This window comes from Clarias gariepinus, chromosome 27 (genome assembly GCF_024256425.1).
Source record: "Clarias gariepinus isolate MV-2021 ecotype Netherlands chromosome 27, CGAR_prim_01v2, whole genome shotgun sequence".
Taxonomy (NCBI): domain Eukaryota; kingdom Metazoa; phylum Chordata; class Actinopteri; order Siluriformes; family Clariidae; genus Clarias; species Clarias gariepinus.
In genome coordinates, this window is record NC_071126.1 from 16,770,052 (window position 1) to 16,788,906 (window position 18,855).

The 18,855-nt window shown below is 36.3% G+C and overlaps 1 long non-coding RNA gene across 1 annotated transcript; it reads right to left on the bottom strand.

Moving 5' to 3' along the window:
* Window positions 1–15,506: 15,506 nt before the first annotated feature.
* Window positions 15,507–15,916, bottom strand: LOC128514831 (uncharacterized). Its single transcript, XR_008356567.1, has 3 exons — window positions 15,805–15,916; window positions 15,638–15,697; window positions 15,507–15,544 (listed from the first exon to the last, which is right to left on the bottom strand). It is a non-coding gene; the product is annotated as an uncharacterized LOC128514831 (long non-coding RNA).
* Window positions 15,917–18,855: the final 2,939 nt, after the last annotated feature.

The following is an 18,855-nucleotide window of genomic DNA, read 5'->3' on the forward strand; positions in this document are numbered from 1 at the left end:
TTATTCAATCCTTTTTATCCATTATCTTGGTATATCTTTTATAATAGTTTCATATTGGTTATATATTTTACTTGTACTTCTTTCCTCTTCATTTATTGTGTCCACTATGGCTTGTGCTGGTAAAAAAAAAACACCTTTTCTAACTTCATATAAAACATATTTTATTTGTTTCAGATTAGTTTCCCACCATTCTTTATAAAAAAGTAACTTTCCATTATAAAATATTCTGATTTAAAAACAGTGGTTGTTAGTTGTCTTTTTCCTGTAGGTTTTATTATCACATTTTCCAGCATTTCGGGCCATGATTCTAATACTTCCTGGTAAAGATTTTGGTATGTTTTTTGTTATGATTTTGTTTGTTTTTTATATCCATAAGACATTCAGTTCCATTTTAAAACATCCACATTTTATTGCTTCTTTCCACACTTCTTTTTTTGTTTTCATCCAGGAATCTCTTCATTATTTTAATTTTTGCACTCTTCATTCTTAGTAATAGATCCTGTAAATCCTAGCCCCTATTTTTCCCTTGTACTTCTTGTTGTCTTGAAAACACTTTATTTCTGGTTCTGTCTCTCCACATTCTTCTGGATTCTTCACTTGTGGCACTGTATAAGAAAAGTGTGTTTGTAGCACACACACATAAAAAACCTAAATTTACTAAATGAAGTCTTAAATGTAATTTTAGGTAAATTATAGTAATCTTCACTAAAGCTGTGTGTGGAAAGTCTGTTGGCATATTTTATGGTTGTCAAAAGAAGCAATTTGGGTGTGTTTAATAACAATCTTAATGTGTCTTCTGTTTCTGTGTTTTAAAAAACACAGAAAATTTTCACACAGTGTCACAGTCGGGCCGAGTTCCGAACTCAGCCAAACACAACGCGCATTATCTCCCGAGTACTAATCACTGTCACCTGTCGGCCAATCAGCCACGAGCACATAAAACCGGGCTTGTATCTACGAAAAAGGACCCATTCCCCAACGATCATGTAAGAAGTGAATACTTACTTGCCTGCTTACCTGGGCCCGGTTTCTCGAAAGCTTCATATCGCTAAGTATTTCTTACCCAGATAGCACAGGTACGTCGCAGAGACGTCTGCTGAAGAGCGTATCATCTGGTAAGAATTGTGTTCTTTTTGTGTGTTTTTTATAGTCGTATTTTGATCGTCTGTAGATCGCCTGTTTGAGCTGTTAAATGATACATCGTCTTTACATCTATACGACGTATCTTTTATCATCTGAAATTTGCTGGTATGTGGACAGGAAATATATATATATATATATATATATATGTGTATGTATATTAAAAAAAAAAAATCTGGAAATAGAGTGGAGAAACACCAAAGAAGAATCAACCAGAAGGTGGCCGTGGTGCAACACTCACGGATACAAGCCGCCGTTAAACTCCAACGAAGAAGAAAAGAACAGTTTGTTGAGAAGACAAACGTTTGGCGGGCGTGTGGAAAAGGTAAGCAGGAATTAATTCCCATCTTTCTAAATAGAAAAGAAATGTTAAACATAAATGTCACCTGCTGTTTAGCGATGTTTAGTCACGTTATTTTGGTTTAAGCCATTTCTTGTATTTTTAATCACACTTAAAATACCGACGGTTATATGCGCGTGCTTAATCTGCGGTTCGGTCTGTTCTCATGAGTTGTGGAGCGAGAGGAACAAAGTATAAATGTTTCATTGTGCTAAATTAAGTATTATGAATCTATCTATATATTTTTCACAGCAGTTTGTGACAGTGTCCTGTCAGCATCTGACTTCAGGAGTTTCCTGACCAACGGCATCTAACGGTCATATTTAAAAGTCATAACGTACAGTTATAAAGTACGAAACGTTTCTGTTGGTGTTATTTTTTTTTTCTATGATTAATACTTATTTGTGGTGTTTTATGTTTTGTACATCTTTTTAAATTGAGACCTCATTTGTAAGTTCGCAGCAAACATTTAGACGTTTGATGACCCTTGAAATGACGTCCCTCCGACACGTCCGTCATGGTTGAAAAATGGTTCCGAAATGAAAGTTGAAATGACGTCTTTAACGTCAACTTGCCACTGCGGTAAAGTCCGTTCGATGTTCGTTTGATATTCAGCTTTTGCCGCCCCTTTACATGTAACAGGAAAGTTTGAAACGAATATTGGGTCTTGTGATATGTTCACCTATTTGCCTTGTATGTATGTCAAGTAGGAACTTCACATTTCGGTATGTTTGAATTCGATATAAACAAAAATATGTAATCGGGGAGGCGCATAACCCTGTTAACGGCGGGGCTGCGCTGTGTGTGGGTTAGGGACCGTGTAAAAAGTACATGTACTCTGTGGAAACGTAGAAAACTGAAAGTACAGACAATCATTAAGGGATATTGGCAGATGTCACTTACACAGCTTTACTGCAGCTGAAGTATATGCATGATCGATTTAAAAAAATTTTTTTTTACAATAATCAATTAAAGAATAAATCCATTCCACATTTCCCCATAATTCCTCTTGTGATATGCCTATCCCTATCCCAGCTGCATGTCACGAGAACATTTTTCCCAGTTAAACCCCTCTATTTACAGTTATATTCATTTATTGTCATTTTAATCAATTATTGCCACAATCCAATAAATCTGTTGCACTTTTACCCATAACTCCTCTTGTGAATTCATACATTTTTAAAGGTATTATACCAGACTTTTTTTTAAGGTTTATGCTCATGACCGAACCAAACATGATTTTATTGTAATTAAGTTATCCTTTATACAATTGTATAGAAAAAGAAAATCAATTATTAAAATGTAAGATACAGTACTAACTATTTACACTTAAACAAAATTAAACCCTTGACTGACACTTAAAATAAGGACTACTAAAGTTATAACCTCTGCAAAATTTGTGAAGTAGCATGATTTGTGCTATTTTGCAGCTTAATTTTTTAAGACCTGGCTCTTCTTTCCCTCCTCTAACAAATGATTTTGTCATCAATTACAGTGGATCTCAACCTGCCGACAGGTTTCGAAAGAGATAATAGTTACGTAAATGAACCACAAGCACACCACCCATTCAACAGTTATGTTAGAACTTAATCATATGTTATTGAAACCTCCTTTTTTTTATTAATCATATAATTAATTGATATCTTGCAAGTTGTTAGCAGTATGATTAATTTGAATCTATCAGTAAGTCAAACTGTAGTTTATGAGCAAGTGCAAGGGATAGGCATGTGTTAAGTGAGTAATGTAGTATTTTTAATATCATGCACCTTGGTGCTGCTCTGTTGCATAGTTGACAAAATCATGAAGAATCTTTGTCTGGTGTATTTGCTAAGCATGCTTCATGAAACCATCTCTTGCATTCATCACACTGAATCTAATTTAATGAGAAATGCACAAAGCAGATGATTTTTGTCATTAGCTTGGATAGACTCCCAATACCTGCATGACAAAGACACCACAACTAGTTGCATCATTCTGTGTTGTGTGCCTGACTGTACCAAGTTGCCATCTAATGCTGGCCCAGTCCTCTTTCCCAAGGTGATTTTGTCTCATTTAAAAATATTGCCTGAATGTCAGAACAGTCAGAAAGATGTTATTTTAGAAAGCCTGGTTCATGCTCGAAAAAATGTTCATGCTCCCTGAACCACTGTTTCACGATAAAAAAAAAAAACTGGTCATTCAGTATAATAAGGTAGTCAGCTGACGTCTTTTTTTTTTTTTTTTTTGGGGGGGGGTACATAACACAAGAATCTATTGGTTTCCATATCAAAACTGTTTTGTTATGTTGTTTTTGTTACAGGCAAGTTATGTTTGGAAATATTGAATGGTTTTATGCATACCAATGCAGCCATGATAAACATATATACGAAAATTTGTACTAAAGACTATATGGCCTAAGACTTCAATACTGTATTGCGCCTTTTGGAGTTTTGCAGCTGGGTCTTTTATAGCCAGCATTGACTTTTTTTCTGAAATTTGTGCTGCATTGTCTTTTCTGTGGGATTGCACAGGATCTTTGGACCCTAAAGGCATAAATGAGCCTTGGAATCCTGTCACCAGTTTACTCTCACGTGTTGTGAATGGTATGGCTAATCCATATACTTATGTATAACAATTTGTTCGTAATGCTAATCTGGAAAATGGCTTTAGTTTGTATGGGCACACCAAGATTTGACTTTAAAGCAATGAAAAATGGTCATATGATCTGATGAGTCCAGATTTACCCTATGCTGGACGATAGGGGCATCAGGGTAAAAATATAGTCATATGAAGTGATGCACTCAGCATGCATAGTACCCACTTTACAAGTCTCTGGAAGAAGAGATCTGGGGATTTGGGATTACTTTGTATGGTCAGACCTACACATTTGGCAAAAAACTTAAGTCTGCTGACAACCTGTACTGAATGATGGTTATCAAATCAATGCATGTACTGTATCTTTTCTGATGGCAAGGGAATATTCTAGGACAAAAGTGGCAAGCTTTATCAGTCTCAAATTGTTAAATGCTAATTCTGGGAGCATGAGGAACCATTTTCACAAGTGAATTCCACAAAGGAAATTAAAACTCAATATAGTCAATCGAAATGTGTGCATGACTTGTACATGAGAAAAAAAGAGAGCTTAGAATAGGAAAGTTCTAGGTGGATTCCTAGAATATTTTCGAGGAATTCAGGTTGAATTATGTGATCACTGATGGATATTTTATTTTTATAATATTTATTTAGTAAACTTTGTCTCCTTGACCAATAATCAGTTTCAGCACATGCTACAAATCCCCAAAAGGCCTTCACTAAGGGAGAACTTACTGAAATCGTTCTTACTTCTTGAGTCTTCCAAATCATTTTCACAATTTAATGGATCCACCATTAATATTTGCTTTGATGGTGCATGTAGATACTATCCAGAAAAGACATGCATGTTTAAAGCTTTTCTTGTCTAATAACCATACTGATCTGCATTATTCCTGGATCATATAGAGCTATTTTAATGATAATATGTAAATGTTATCACCGACAATGATTTACAGCACACAAACTATTACATGATAACTAAGAAGCTCTCTAAGGACTGTAAATCTGTTATCTTTTTTTTAGCAATCCTATAACTTATGTTACTGTGCTAACATAAATAGGTGCTAGAAACTGACCTTTTTTTTTTTTTTTTTTTTTTAAATGTATTCTAGGCCTTCTGCACTTACCAGGAACTTCCAGTGGTAGTTATTGATGTTTACAAATGAAATTATGGCATCACAGGAATTGAAATCCACCTGAGATTTTTTAACAGGGTTTCACATAATGATATAATTTATTGTAAGCTGTATAAAAAAATTGTTTTCAATTTTTATAATTGTGTACTTTTCTGATTGCCTGGTGTGCGACAAAATCCCTTTTACCAAAGAGAATTACCCCCGATGTGTAATGGTTGAGTTGAAACAACCTGATGCACTTGTGGTTGGACTTCATGAGGAACCAAATGTAGCAGTCAATTGCCTGAAAAAAGGCTTTAAAAAAAAATAAAAAAAAAAAAAATAAAAATTCACCAAGCATTGAATGAACTTCAAGTAGTGTTATTTATGATTAACTGCTTTTCAAAACGCATTTCTTCTATTAACATGATTGATCACCACTATCCTAGGTTTTAATAATGCCCAATAACACAATTAGTCATTTTAGCAGTCTCCTTGTTTTCTTTGATTGATGCAGGCCAATAATTCTCCTCTCTTGCTCTCTTCCTCATAGATCTGATATTAACATGTTAATGTGATAATTAAACCTTCCCTGCTGCTATCTTCCTGTCTCCTTTTGCTTCTGTTTTTAAAGGTGTTAATACTCCCACTCTCAACTTCTCCTTCTCTCTGTCTTTCTCTTTCTCACTGTCTCCTTCCACCACTCCCCCAACTCAAACCAACACCTCCTTATTCATCTCTGGATGCACACATATCTATCTCCCAATCTTTTGTTCTTCAGAAATTCATCATGACATTTACAATGGTTATATTCTTTGTAGTACCATATGTTGATAAAACAGGCGTTTGGTTAAACATATAATAACCCCATCTTTTGTTGTTGATAAACAGAGACCTTTCTTACATACAACGTGTTTGTTCGACTGAGTCTCTCCTGGTGCCAGAAAAGTTTATCAAAGCACAGCAGACAGAACAAGCAACTCACTTCTTCTACTATGCAACATTAAAACTTAAAGACAGCTAGACAGTGTACATTTACCAACTTCACTGAATGGCTGCACAATAAAAGGCAAAAAAAGAAACAAAATTAGAGCTTACTTCACCACTTAGCAGCTCATGTGGTTGAATTGTAAAGAAGTCAGCATGGTGCAATGATTGTTTTTGATCTGCTGATTTAACAAGTGCCATGACTACTTCATTTGGGGGCTGTTCCCACAGAAGATCAACCTGTAAGGAAAATGGAATATACCGAAAAAATGTAAGTAAGGCTAGTCAGCTTAATCAGTTTCAGTATTTAAAATATATTAATATCTGTACCTCTTTCAAAAGAGTCTTGTCCATATTGCTCTGCAAGTGGTATCTTTGCTAGCGCTTTTTTTTTTTTTTTTTTTTTTTTCTCTCCGGTTTATCTATTCCGGCCTGTTTTGCAGCTTTTCCATCAGCATTTTTGGGCTAAGGAACAGTTCTGGATGCAGCAAAAAATTTGGACTTTTCATCAAGAGACAAAGTAGTGCTTCTCTTTGACCATGTTTCTTCTGGTCGTTTTCTTTTTTTTGCCAGGCCTCAGTGGTTTGGTGAGAAGAGTGTCATTAAGATTGCTCTCTATATCTTCCCTGTAGTGATGTGTTCATTTTACGAACAAATTGTGCTGGCCATAAACTTTTATTTTTTAATAAAATCAAATTTTTTACTATCCCAAAACATTTCTCCACATGGCAGTTGGTGTCTCGCGTCTTTTTCTGTGTCCACTTGTGTTCCTTGTCCACAGCATACCGCTTTTACCCCTAGCATTGATCCACAATGGGGAAAATGCCCAGATAGCTGTCAAAGAGGACCTTTAATATTTCTGGGCAATGGTACAGTTTAGTCTTTTCAGTTTTTTTTTTCATCAGGTTGGTTTTGCAAAGAAGCAATTACAGAATTAAACTTTCTTCTGTATATGGCTGAATATGGTGACCTGCCAATGATTGTAGCCTTATTCCTTCCCTCTTCATTCTCAAAAATTTTCAATTCTTTTCTTTCTGTAATCTCACTATTGACGGTGACTTCTTTTGCAATTACTCCATTTGGCCAAGACTAGTTTGCACAGAGATGGTTATTTTAGATTCAAGCAGAACAACACAAAGTCTCCTGAAAATTTGGACGGCATCATGCACAGATGTGCAATTCAGAATTCTGGCAAAAACAAATGTGACAGTCTTTCAAGCTCTTATCACCAGTTCTTTTGCCAATAGCCACTGTGAAGGATTTGATCACATGAGCCGAGCATAAGTGCAAAACTGTCACAATTCGAATTTCTGCCCATGTCTTTGTCCTGTTTTCGATGGCATATGTCCTTTCAAGATAAGCACTAATGTCTTCATGGTTAAAAGCAAGCATGAGTGCCCAACTGTAATCCGTTTCTATCTGTCTTATAATGCATCTTGTGTATGTGGCAAGTTTTAAATGAAATTGCATAAGCCAGAACGTAATAGGTGGGACTGAATGTTCATTTGTGACCATTTCACAAACGGGCAGTGGGGGAACATCTCTTCCTGCCCCAGGCAAGGTTAAGGCGTAGTAGAATACCTTTTTTTTTTTTTTTCACACCTCCCAGGGGCATCCAAATCCGAGGTCAGCATCCCCTGTCTCTTTGTCTTTTCAACAAGTATACTTGGGCTGAGCTCTGTGTAGAGGTGCACACACAATAGATTGATCTGTAAGTTTTCAATGTACCCAGGTGTGCTGTATGAACTAAGGTCACATTTCTTCAAAATAGTTTGAGTCAGGTGCATCTCTATTAGCACATTATTGTGAATCCAAGTGCTTTTACAAACTTCATATGCAATGACTAGGGATGCACCGAAATGAAAATTCTTGGCCGAAAACGAAACCGAAATTTTTGGATGCACTTGGCCGAAAACCGATACCGAAACCGAAAATGGCTTTATTAAAAAACATGTTTAAAATATTTTATTTTTGTTTGTATTAAAAAAACTACAAATTAATTAAGCAATCAAACTTTTATTGATAATAAATAACAGTAATAAGGCTGTTTAACAATAACAAAACTTGCTTCCAAGTGCTTCCAAACCGCCGACATACTCCGTGTTTGATGCGTAATGACAGCGCGAACGAGACGGGAGGATGGGAGAGGCGTGGCGACAATTTCGGCTTTTATTTTCGGCGCTTTCTTACGTTTCGGCCGAAACCGATAATGCTATTTCGGCCGAAAATTTTCGGCGGCCGAAATTTCGGTGCATCCCTAGCAATGACTTTTAGGATGTTTTTGCTAGGACATTCTGATATTACCTGCCTGCAATGCTTCCACAGGTGTTTTCAGCTTGCAGTAATACTCCTCACTGACCCACTGCAGAACAGTTCCAGCAATTTTACCACATTTTATATTACTGGCAGGTCTTGCTCTTGTCTCAGCTTTAAGATAAGAAATTTCACCATAATGATATACTCTAAAAGGAATTGGCACAGAAAACTTACTTGGCACTGAAGAAGCTAGCCTAAACGCATACTTTGCTTTGCAGGTTGAGAATGAGCAGACTGCACGAATTGTGATATAAGGACAGCAGATGTTTCTGCTTTTTCTTGATTCGACATGCTGGTATGTGAAATGGAGTGTACAAGTTTTTTTATTTTTTTTATTTTTATTTTTTTCCTCCTCCTTGAATTCGGAATAAATTGCATGTGTCCAAGGCTTTCTGAGCTTTATGGTGTTTGGTTGATGCGATTTTTTTTTTTTTTTTTTTTTTTTTTTTTTGATTGTTTTTGGTCAAATGAATGGTGAATTTACGAGGTGTTATGGGTATTTTCCTGTAGGAAGTTTTTTGCCCATTAGTATCTTCTTGTGAACTGTTTGAAACAGATAAATCTGGATCCCCAGAACAATCATTTTTTTTTCTGACAATCCTTTTGATTCATCTTCAAGGCGTACAGGCTCATTTAAATTATAGATATTGAGTAGTTTAGACTCACTCATTTGGGGTACAGGAGAAATTTGAGGGTACCCTTCAACACTTTGAGGCATCCATTTGTTGTGTTGAGCTGAATATCAGACGAACGTCAAACGGACTTTACCGCAGTGTCTTTTCTGGACGTCTTGTGTCATCTGGATGTTTTTAAGATGTGTTTCTGCGTAATGTCAGTGTACTTATTAGCCTGAATATGAACGTCCTTATTGTGAAATGCACATCCGAATATAAATTGTTCAAAAAACGGCCAAAATCAGTCCAGTCAGACTTCAACGTCTATACAACATTTAATCGACATTTACATTACAAAACATTTATTTGTATTAAATGAGAATTTTAACGCATATATATTTAACTATGTGTGCATTATATATAAACACATACATACAAATATAAAAGTATACAACATTTTTAAACAAAGGCTAAATATACAGGAGAACTGTAAATAGTAACAATTAAACATTAGTTAAACAAGAACGAAAAGAACAAGATCATAAACACACTATTTCTGTCAACGGGCTCATTTCCTATATCCCCCACTCCCAGCTCTTCCTGGAGCATGTTTTAGGTGTTCAGCCATTGCTGCCTCAATCTCGGAGTTTGTTGCATTTGCGCTGCGTCTTTTTCCTGCATCTGAGGAAATTGAATATAAAAAAAAAAAGGGCAAAATTGTCTATGATCCTACAACATTAAAAATACATCTTGGAACAACATTATCAGTTTCATTAACGAAACATTAGAAAAAAGTAATCAACATGCATTACACAACATTTTTCTGTTGAATAATCTTTGGTTAATAAAAGATGTTCTGCATTAAATGTGTGCTAGGTGAATGGAAAAAATAGCATGTCCCTTCAGAAAACCACTGTGGTTGAGCAGGTAGGTGTGTAACTGTGTGAAAGTAAACAGGACATCTCTGTGGTCTTTAAGACAATATTCCTTGAATAAATAAAAGGTACCAATAAATAAAATGAAATAAAAGTACAAAATTTCACTTAAGGGCAAAATTACCTTGAATTATATTGAATGATTATCTCTAAATGGCTTCTTTTGCAGTTGGCTACCACCCTCTCATGTTGAATTTTGCCATTAAGGCATTCGACATGATTCTGTGAAAGAAATTACTCAGGATTACTTCACCAGGAAAATTTACATGTAAGGTCAATTATTGTACTTGTAATATTAGCATGTTACTTGCATGCAATGTTAAATCATACACTTTAACAACCACTCATCCGTCTGGTAACGAGTTCCCTGAACTAAATTCTTTTCCATATTCACTTTTTTAAAAAATTTTTTTTTTTTTAGACTAATTAGTCATTAATGGTTTACACAAATTGTTTTTGATTATTTTTTTTTTTTTGGTTTTCAGTCTGTTCAGACTAAGTCAGTACAGACATCTAAAACCTTCTGAACTAGAAAATAGGCATGTATGTGAAGGTTTTTTTATTACAGATTTAATCTTTCATACAATACCCAAAGCTGGGTTTCTTATTTTGGCCAGAATATACATTTACATATGGGTGATTCCATCTCAAGTCAACCAGTGGGTGCCAACACATGATCACAGATTTTGCTTTTTTTTTTTTTTTTTTTTTTTTTTTTACTAATTGTTGGTATTGGCATGAAAATACCCCCCCCCCCCCCCCCCCCCCAATTTTTTTGTCTTAACTCCTGCTCGTTAAAAAATGGCAGCCATCTTGATTATATCGAGAATATCTTGTAAATATCAAATGGGTTGCAGCTGTCCCGCTGAAGGAACTCGAAGTGTGAGAAATTTAGCTTGATGGTGAAGGCACATAGTTGCATACATTGGGTTTAGAGAGTCAGCAGTGTTGCTTCTGATCAGCAACAAATGTCGTGACTTTATTGACGCAGTCCCTGAAAGAAGATTGCCCAACACAGGACAGTTGTTGAATCTAAATGTGACATCACAATCTGTAATATTTCAAAAAGGTCACATTTAATACTTACACAGATCGACGACTTATCTTTCATTGACGCTTCAAAGGATTTCAGCTCACTCTCCGAATCCGGTCTCTTTATTGATGTATTTCCAGGGTCCACAATAGCAGCTACCCGCTGAAGTTCCTCTTTTATGTCAAATAACATCTCAAAGACCTTACTTTGGAACCCTTGGGGAGGTGGAGGTTTGTGAACATTATGTTCACAAACCTCTACACATTACTACTTAAATTTCTGAATGTGACACTGTTTATGCAGCACATTAGGCATGGCAGTTTAATTATAAACCATTTCGCAGTCTTGTTTGCCTGCTGATTAACGGCGAGAATAAGGTCATGAAAACAAAGTGCAAGACTGAATTGACAGCCAGCAAAAGCACTGGTATCATTACTGTCATTCGATACTTCGTTAGCAACAAATACTTGTAGTTCTAACAAACACTGAAAGCAAATTGAATGCGTATTGACTTAGCTTTATTATGTATTTTACTGGCCTACAATACACACACAATGTGTATTATGTGTTGTAGGCACCTAATACACACAATACACATACTGTATTATATAATATATATCTTGCAGTTGACATGGGGTAAGTGCTTCTTGCGGCTCTAGTGCCACCTATTACAAAATAAAAAAAATTTAATACCAAATTTTGATAGGACAAGCTCATGGTTGGAACAGACCATTTAACATGCATATGTACTCTGACTTCTGTGCTCTCAGGGATGCAGCTGTTAAGAAGCAAGAGAACATTAGGACATGCTGTTATTAATGTTTCACCACACACAGGAACACAGCAACCCACGTATTATTTAAACTACTTTGTGGATGTAACAAACATTTAGACTTCTTAGGGTCCAATTCAACCTAGACAAGTATTGAGCCATATTATCGTTACCAATAACTAAATCCAAAGTATTCTACCGTGGCTGTCGAGTGCCACACCACCGCTTGCTTTCCAACTATACCTGCCCTACTTACTGCTGATTGATAATTAATTAGGTGTGTTCCATTGATCAGAAGCTGCAAGGTCAGGAATAGCTGGAAGACAATCAGGTCTACACCAGGTCTAAATCTTTTTAAATTTTGAAGTAATAGGGTGGCCGTATTAATTTCCTTTGGACCGGAGGAACACTTCACTGTGTAATTCTGTGGGAGAACAGTGGCTTAGTGGTTAGCATGGTCCTCTTGCATCTCCAGGGGGTATGTATGTGTTTATACATTAATGACAACTAGTGATGGGCCGAGCCACGATTTTCCAGTTCCATTCCGATACACGACTGTCGATACAGATTCCGATATAATACATCTTTTTACTTTAATATTAGCATTATTTTTGTTGAAATTGTGCTGTTTGTAAGGTTACATCACAGAATAAATAAACTATTAAGCACTTGTTAGAAGAGCAAAAAAATATACACAACTTTTAAATTTAAAGGCATTCCAAAGGAATTTGTCACACTTCACAAAAAGGTAGCAGCAACAGCTGTACAATTTTGTAAATATCAAAAACACAACAATCTTGGTTGAAATAAGTTCAAGTATTGTGTCCATTTTAGCAGCAACAACTGTGTAAAAAAAATAAAAGTGCAAAACTAATACATTTTAAATAATTATCTTAACTATCAAAAAAGTAAGTTAAAAACAATAAGCCCAGACGCATCTATTTGACAGGTCAAGCAACAGACCAACAACAGCACCAACTGAATAAGGCTTTAAAATAAAACTGCAAAGAAATAAACATCTTCAGAGTAAAAAAAAAGTCAGTTAAAAAAACCCGAAACTATGTGGCTACCTCCAAAATCTGGAATAAAAAAGTCAAATGTGGAATCAATTTGTGCACTAAATCTAGGGCATTAAACACTTTTATCAAGAAACCTTGGCAGGTTTTTCTTGAGGAAAATAATCATTTCGGACCTCTCTGCCGTTAATCGGGTTTTTTTTTTTTTTTTTTGTCTTTTTCCCTGTTTGCTAGCATAAACCCCTGCTCTTTCCGTGAAATCTCTGCAGGTGCTTGATTTAAATTAGTTGTATTGTACGACGCAACCGTACTTCCACCCCGCGGCACGCTGGCTTTACACACATTGCAAGTAGCCGTCTTGCTTTTCGGCGTTTCCAAACTAAAGTATCTCCAAACGAGCAACATTTTGTTCACAACAACGGCTAATGTTATTCGCTTGCTCAGATCGAAGTTGCCGCAGGTTTATGGTATGGAATAAGGAGCGGTGCATTGCGTCGAGTTTAAGGTCCAGTGCAAGCTGCGAACTGGAATATATAGATCGGGCCTGTCCGACCGATATCCGATGACGGACTTACAGCTATATCGGACCCGATACCGATATTATATCGGATCGGGCCCATCTCTAATGACAACAGCCTATTATGTAATGTGTATAACATAAGATGGAACTGCAAGTTTCTCACATACATTGGGGTGTCCTCTGGGACTGGCCTGGGCTGGGACTGTGTCTTCTGTGTGAAACTGGAGACTGAGACTCTACTATATATACATATATATATATATATATATATATATATATATATATATATATATATATATATATATTAAAAACCAGTGTTAAAAATAATTGAAAATTAATTATGGTAAGAAAGGTTTACATATGTTTTTATACAGACAGGAGTGACTTAGATTTGTTATGCAAAATGCTCCACCATAAATTCAATTTTATTTATATAACGCTTTTAACAATGGTCATTGTCTCAAAGCAGCTTCACAAGTAATAAAGCATTACTTACTAGGGGAGAACTCTGGTAGTCCCCTTCCTGATCCTTGTCCGTGATCAGTGTGCCTTACCTCACCTGCACAAAAATAGTTAAGGTTATGGTAGTGTAAATTTATACAGTAAATCACTGGAAATTTTTAGGATTTGTAGGCATTAAGAAAAACTAAAAATTATTTTGCATCAGAAGCACATACGTCTCATAGTGTCGCTGGTTAACCTTGGGTATGGATTACCACTTTGATTAAGAACACGATCATGAAGCCTGTTATCACCTGTGTAGAAAATACAACAAAAAGTTCATATACATTTTGCTGTTTCATCTCAAAATATCTAAAAGGCTTTACAATTGTCCCTACACTTGCACCATCAAACCCTGCAACAATCAGACCTTATTCTAGAATGTCGATTATTTTCATGAGACTCTTGAGGTCAATTCTAAATTAAATATTAACATTTTGCTTATTGGATTTGTGTTAAACCCGAAAAATATAGAAATACGACCTCCGGGTGAACACATGGGCTGTTTGTATTGCCATGTGTTTACTGCTTCCTCTACTACTTACAATGACGATGGATTCATGACCCAAATCTAACCTAACAGAGTCCTTCTAATTTTTTCTGTACTTGGCCAGACTTTGCTTGGGCATACTTGTGGGGTTATTCCGTCTTATTTGGAGATCCAGCGGGCTCTGAGCAGGTTCAAGTAGGCTTTGTCATTACAACCATATACAGTTAGTACACAGTGAAACGAAACAACGTTCCTCCAAGGTGCTACATGCAACATAAATTTACAACATAAATTAACAGACACTAAACTAGCTAACAAAGAGGCCTAGTTAACTGGCTAGCAGAGACAGGACAGAGAGACCTAACATAAATTACAACATAAATTAACAAAAAACTAACTAGCTAAGTATAACTATTTTTACAGACAACAAAGTGCATGTGTAAATGTGCAAACAAGAGCAACAACAAAGTGACAGTGCGCAACCACGACATAACAGAACGACAGTGCGCAACCACGACATAACAGAACGACAGTGCGCAACCACGACATAACAGAACAAGAAGGTTGTCCTTCATGAAAATATTACGTAGTACGTGTTAGTTTTGGAGCACTTCACTATCCAACATGCTAGGATTTTTTTTTTTTTCTTTGGTTGTTAGTCTTTCCATCTAAAATCAAAGCAAACAAACTATCTTGCATCAAATCTTGAATGCCTGCTAAATGAAGTGTTAAAAATACTTAAAAGAATACTCAAAAGAAAGGTGACATTTCCTCCATAATGACTCTATAGAACAAAACAAAACAAAAAAAGACTTGTAATACATTTTAGTTATTTTTGATGGCTAATCTGTTTTTTCCTCCGAGAAGTGTGACAGCCTAGCTGTTGATTTAAACATTCAAGAAGAATTGATGCTTTTTGACTGTTATAGTGATGTGATGTGTTAAATTAGCAAATAACATTTAGATATCGCATACATTGTACTGGAGAAGGTGACAGGTTTCTCCTTGTAGGTGTGATATGAACATCCACTGGGAATACACAATTACAGTTCAATAAGTATTGGGAGGACACATTCCTTTTTGAAAGCATGACTCCTTTTTGTATATATATCTAAAACTTACAACTCAATCTAGTGTTGAACAGGTCAGGGGTCGGGCACGTTTCATCCAAGTGTCTTGGGCACAAATCTGGACCTTTAGCACAAAGAAGGACAAATGACAAATTAGAACATGAACAAATCTGTAGACGGTTTAAAGTATATCTCTACATAAGTCATGGCACTTGACCTTGTGTTTTACTCTGGGAAGAATGTGCAAAGCCTCCATATGTGGTGTGTTGCCCCACAACTGTAAATAAAATAAAATTGTAATTAATGATATTCTTCTCCCCTCTCCAAAGTAAAAACTCCAATTTGTTCAGTCAGATAAGCATATTTTCAAACTGAGCCCATTACCTTGCTGGGTCTTCTGAGGCCACAGACTTACAGTAGCATAATTAATAAAATTAGGCAACTCACTTTTTTTTTTTTTTGAACTGGCAGGAGACTCTGACTGAGCTCTGTAAACTCAATATCAGTCACGTCACTTTCAAGGTCTGACTCTACATCAAATAAAACAGAAATAAATTAGTAAAACAGTTTGAGGTTCATATACGACACATTGCATGACTTTATACGGCAATTATAATCTGAAGCTGCTTTGAAGCATAAAACAATGTACAATTAACAAAGTCATCAAAGATTTTCCTTTTTCCAGTCCTTTTTACCTCTCTGTGAAAAAACACAACAGGAGAGTTTGACTTTCAGGACACTCAATTCTGTCTAAATATTTCAAAAGCTGAAAAGCAACTGGGCATTAATTTGCATCATACAGGTTAGTAATTGTTAAAATTAATATACTTTAGTATAAAGTGTGTATGAGTAATACCCAAGTCAGATAATTCTGACCACTATTAAACCACCAGGTGGATTTACATAGTCACGAAGTGTGTTTTGAGGTGCCTTTCCAAACCCAACTGAAGCACCAGTAAAAATTATTAAAAGGTTAGTTAAGAAATCAAAAGTAAAAATTACCAAATGTAGTTATTCTGGTGTGTGCAGCTGAGGGAATATAGCATAACCCTGTTTGTAAGGGAGACACACAGCTGTTTTGTAGACACTTGCTCTGTTTGTTAGCATTCGATTTGCTGTTGTCAAGTCACTGCTGACAAACATGTTCAATTCAATTTTATTTATATAGCGCTTTTAACAATGGTCATTGTCCCAAAGCAGCTTCACAAAAAAAAAATTAAAGATTTTTTTTTTTTTAGAAAAGAAAAGAAAATATTTGGAAGTGTGTATGTGTGAGAAAAATGTGTCTAGATAATAATGGAATGAATGAATGATGAATGAAATGTCTCTGATGAGCAAGCCAAGGGTGACTGCGACAGTGGCAAGGAAAAACTCCCTGAGATGGCAATAGGAAGAAACCTTGAGAGGAACCAGACTCAACAGGGAACCCATCCTCATCTGGGTGATAACAGATAGAAATAACATCAAGTGTGTTGTGCAGGTGAAAGTTCAATATATCAGAAGTTGTGTAGATTCAGTTCAGCAGTAGGTGCAGAGGGCAGATGGGGTCAGATCACTGGAAGCACAGGAGCAAGATGTGTAGCTCCAGCCATCATAAAGCAGAATCTAGCTGGAGCAGGTCCTTCTCAAGATGCCTTAGAAACCTCGCAGGGTTGGCCTTTGTCTACTGAAGCTGGCACAATCTCCAGATGTCTCAGGATGGGTAGAAAAATACAGAAAAGATGGAGAGAATTAGCGTAATTGCCATTCAGGATAGGTGTACTGGAGTATGAGGTTATGGGATGAGTTACGCGTATGCCAGATTAAAGAGATGCGTCTTGAGCCTACTTTTGAATTGGGAAACCGTGTCTGCTCCCCGAACAGTGTCTGGAAGGCTATTCCAAAGCTTTGGAGCCAAATATGAAAATGCCCTGCCCACTTTTGTAGATTTTAAAATTCTGGGAATTACCAGAAGTCCGGAGTTTTGTGATCTTAAGGGACGTGGTGGATTATAGCGTATCAAAAGACTGGTTAGGTATGAGGGAGCTAAACCATTTAAAGCCTTGTATGTAAGTAGTACTATTTTGTAATTCTAAATTGAACAGGTAGCCAGTGCAGGGATGATAATATAGGTGTTATATGATCATATTTTCTGGATCTAGTGAGAACCCTGGCGGCTGCATTTTGGACTAACTGTAGCTTGTTTATTGAGGATGCAGGACAACCACCTAGTAATGCATTACAATAGTCCAGTCTGGAGGTCATGAATGCATGAACTAGTTTTTCTGCATCAGATACGGATAGGATACTCCTAAGTTTGGCAATATTTCTAAGATGGAAAAAGGCTGTTTTTGTGATATTGGAAATATGATTTTCAAAAGACAAGTTACTGTCTAATATCACGCCCAGGTCTTTTACTGTTGAGCTAGTAGTAACAGTACATCCTTCTAAACGCAGGCTGAATTGTGAAAGCTGTTGTGTGCTGGTTTTTGGGCCGATGAGCAATATCTGTCTTATCTGAATTTAGTAAAAGAAAGTTATTGGTCATCCAATCTTTTATGTCCTGGACACACTCTGTTAATCTAGACAACTTGGGTATTTCATCTGGTTTTGTTGAGATGTATAATTGGGTATCATCAGCATAACAATGGAAACTAATCCCATGCCTTCTAATGTTTCCCAGGGGAAGCATGTAAATTGAGAACAGGAGAGGTCCTAAAACTGACCCTTGTGGGACCCCATATTTCACTGGCATTACATCAGACGGTACTCCATTTAGATCTACAAAATGGTATCGATCAGACAGGTATGATCTAAACCATTTTAATGCCTGCCCCTGAATACCTATATGATTTTGTAGGCGGTCTATGAGAATATTATGATCTATGGTGTCGAATGCAGCACTTAGATCAAGTAAGACTAGTATTGAGATGCAGCCTTGGTCTGAAGCTAAAAACAAGTCGTTTGCAATCTTAACTAGTGCAGTTTCTGTACTATGATGGGGCCTGAAACCTGACTGAAATTCTTCTAGGATGTTGTTTTTCTGCAAGAATGTGCATATTTGAGCTGATACTACTTTTTCTAATATTTTTGATATGAACGGAAGGTTTGAAATCGGTCTATAATTTATTTCATTCGCGTCCAAATTAGATTTTTTAAGAAGCGGCTTAATAACTGCCAGCTTCAAAGGTTTAGGGACGTGACCTAGATATAATGAAGAATTAATAATGTTTAGAAGTGGCTCTCCAACTGTAAGCATCACTTCTTTTAAAAATCTGGTTGGTATTGGGTCTAACAGGCACGTTGTTGATTTAGCTGAGGTGATAAGTTTATACAGCTCTTCCTGTCCTATACCTGTAAAGCACTGAAAATCTAAATGTGAAGCTCTAGGCTGAATCAGATCATGAGATGCTATTAGAGGTTGAACCTGTTATTTTCTTCCTTATGCTATCGATT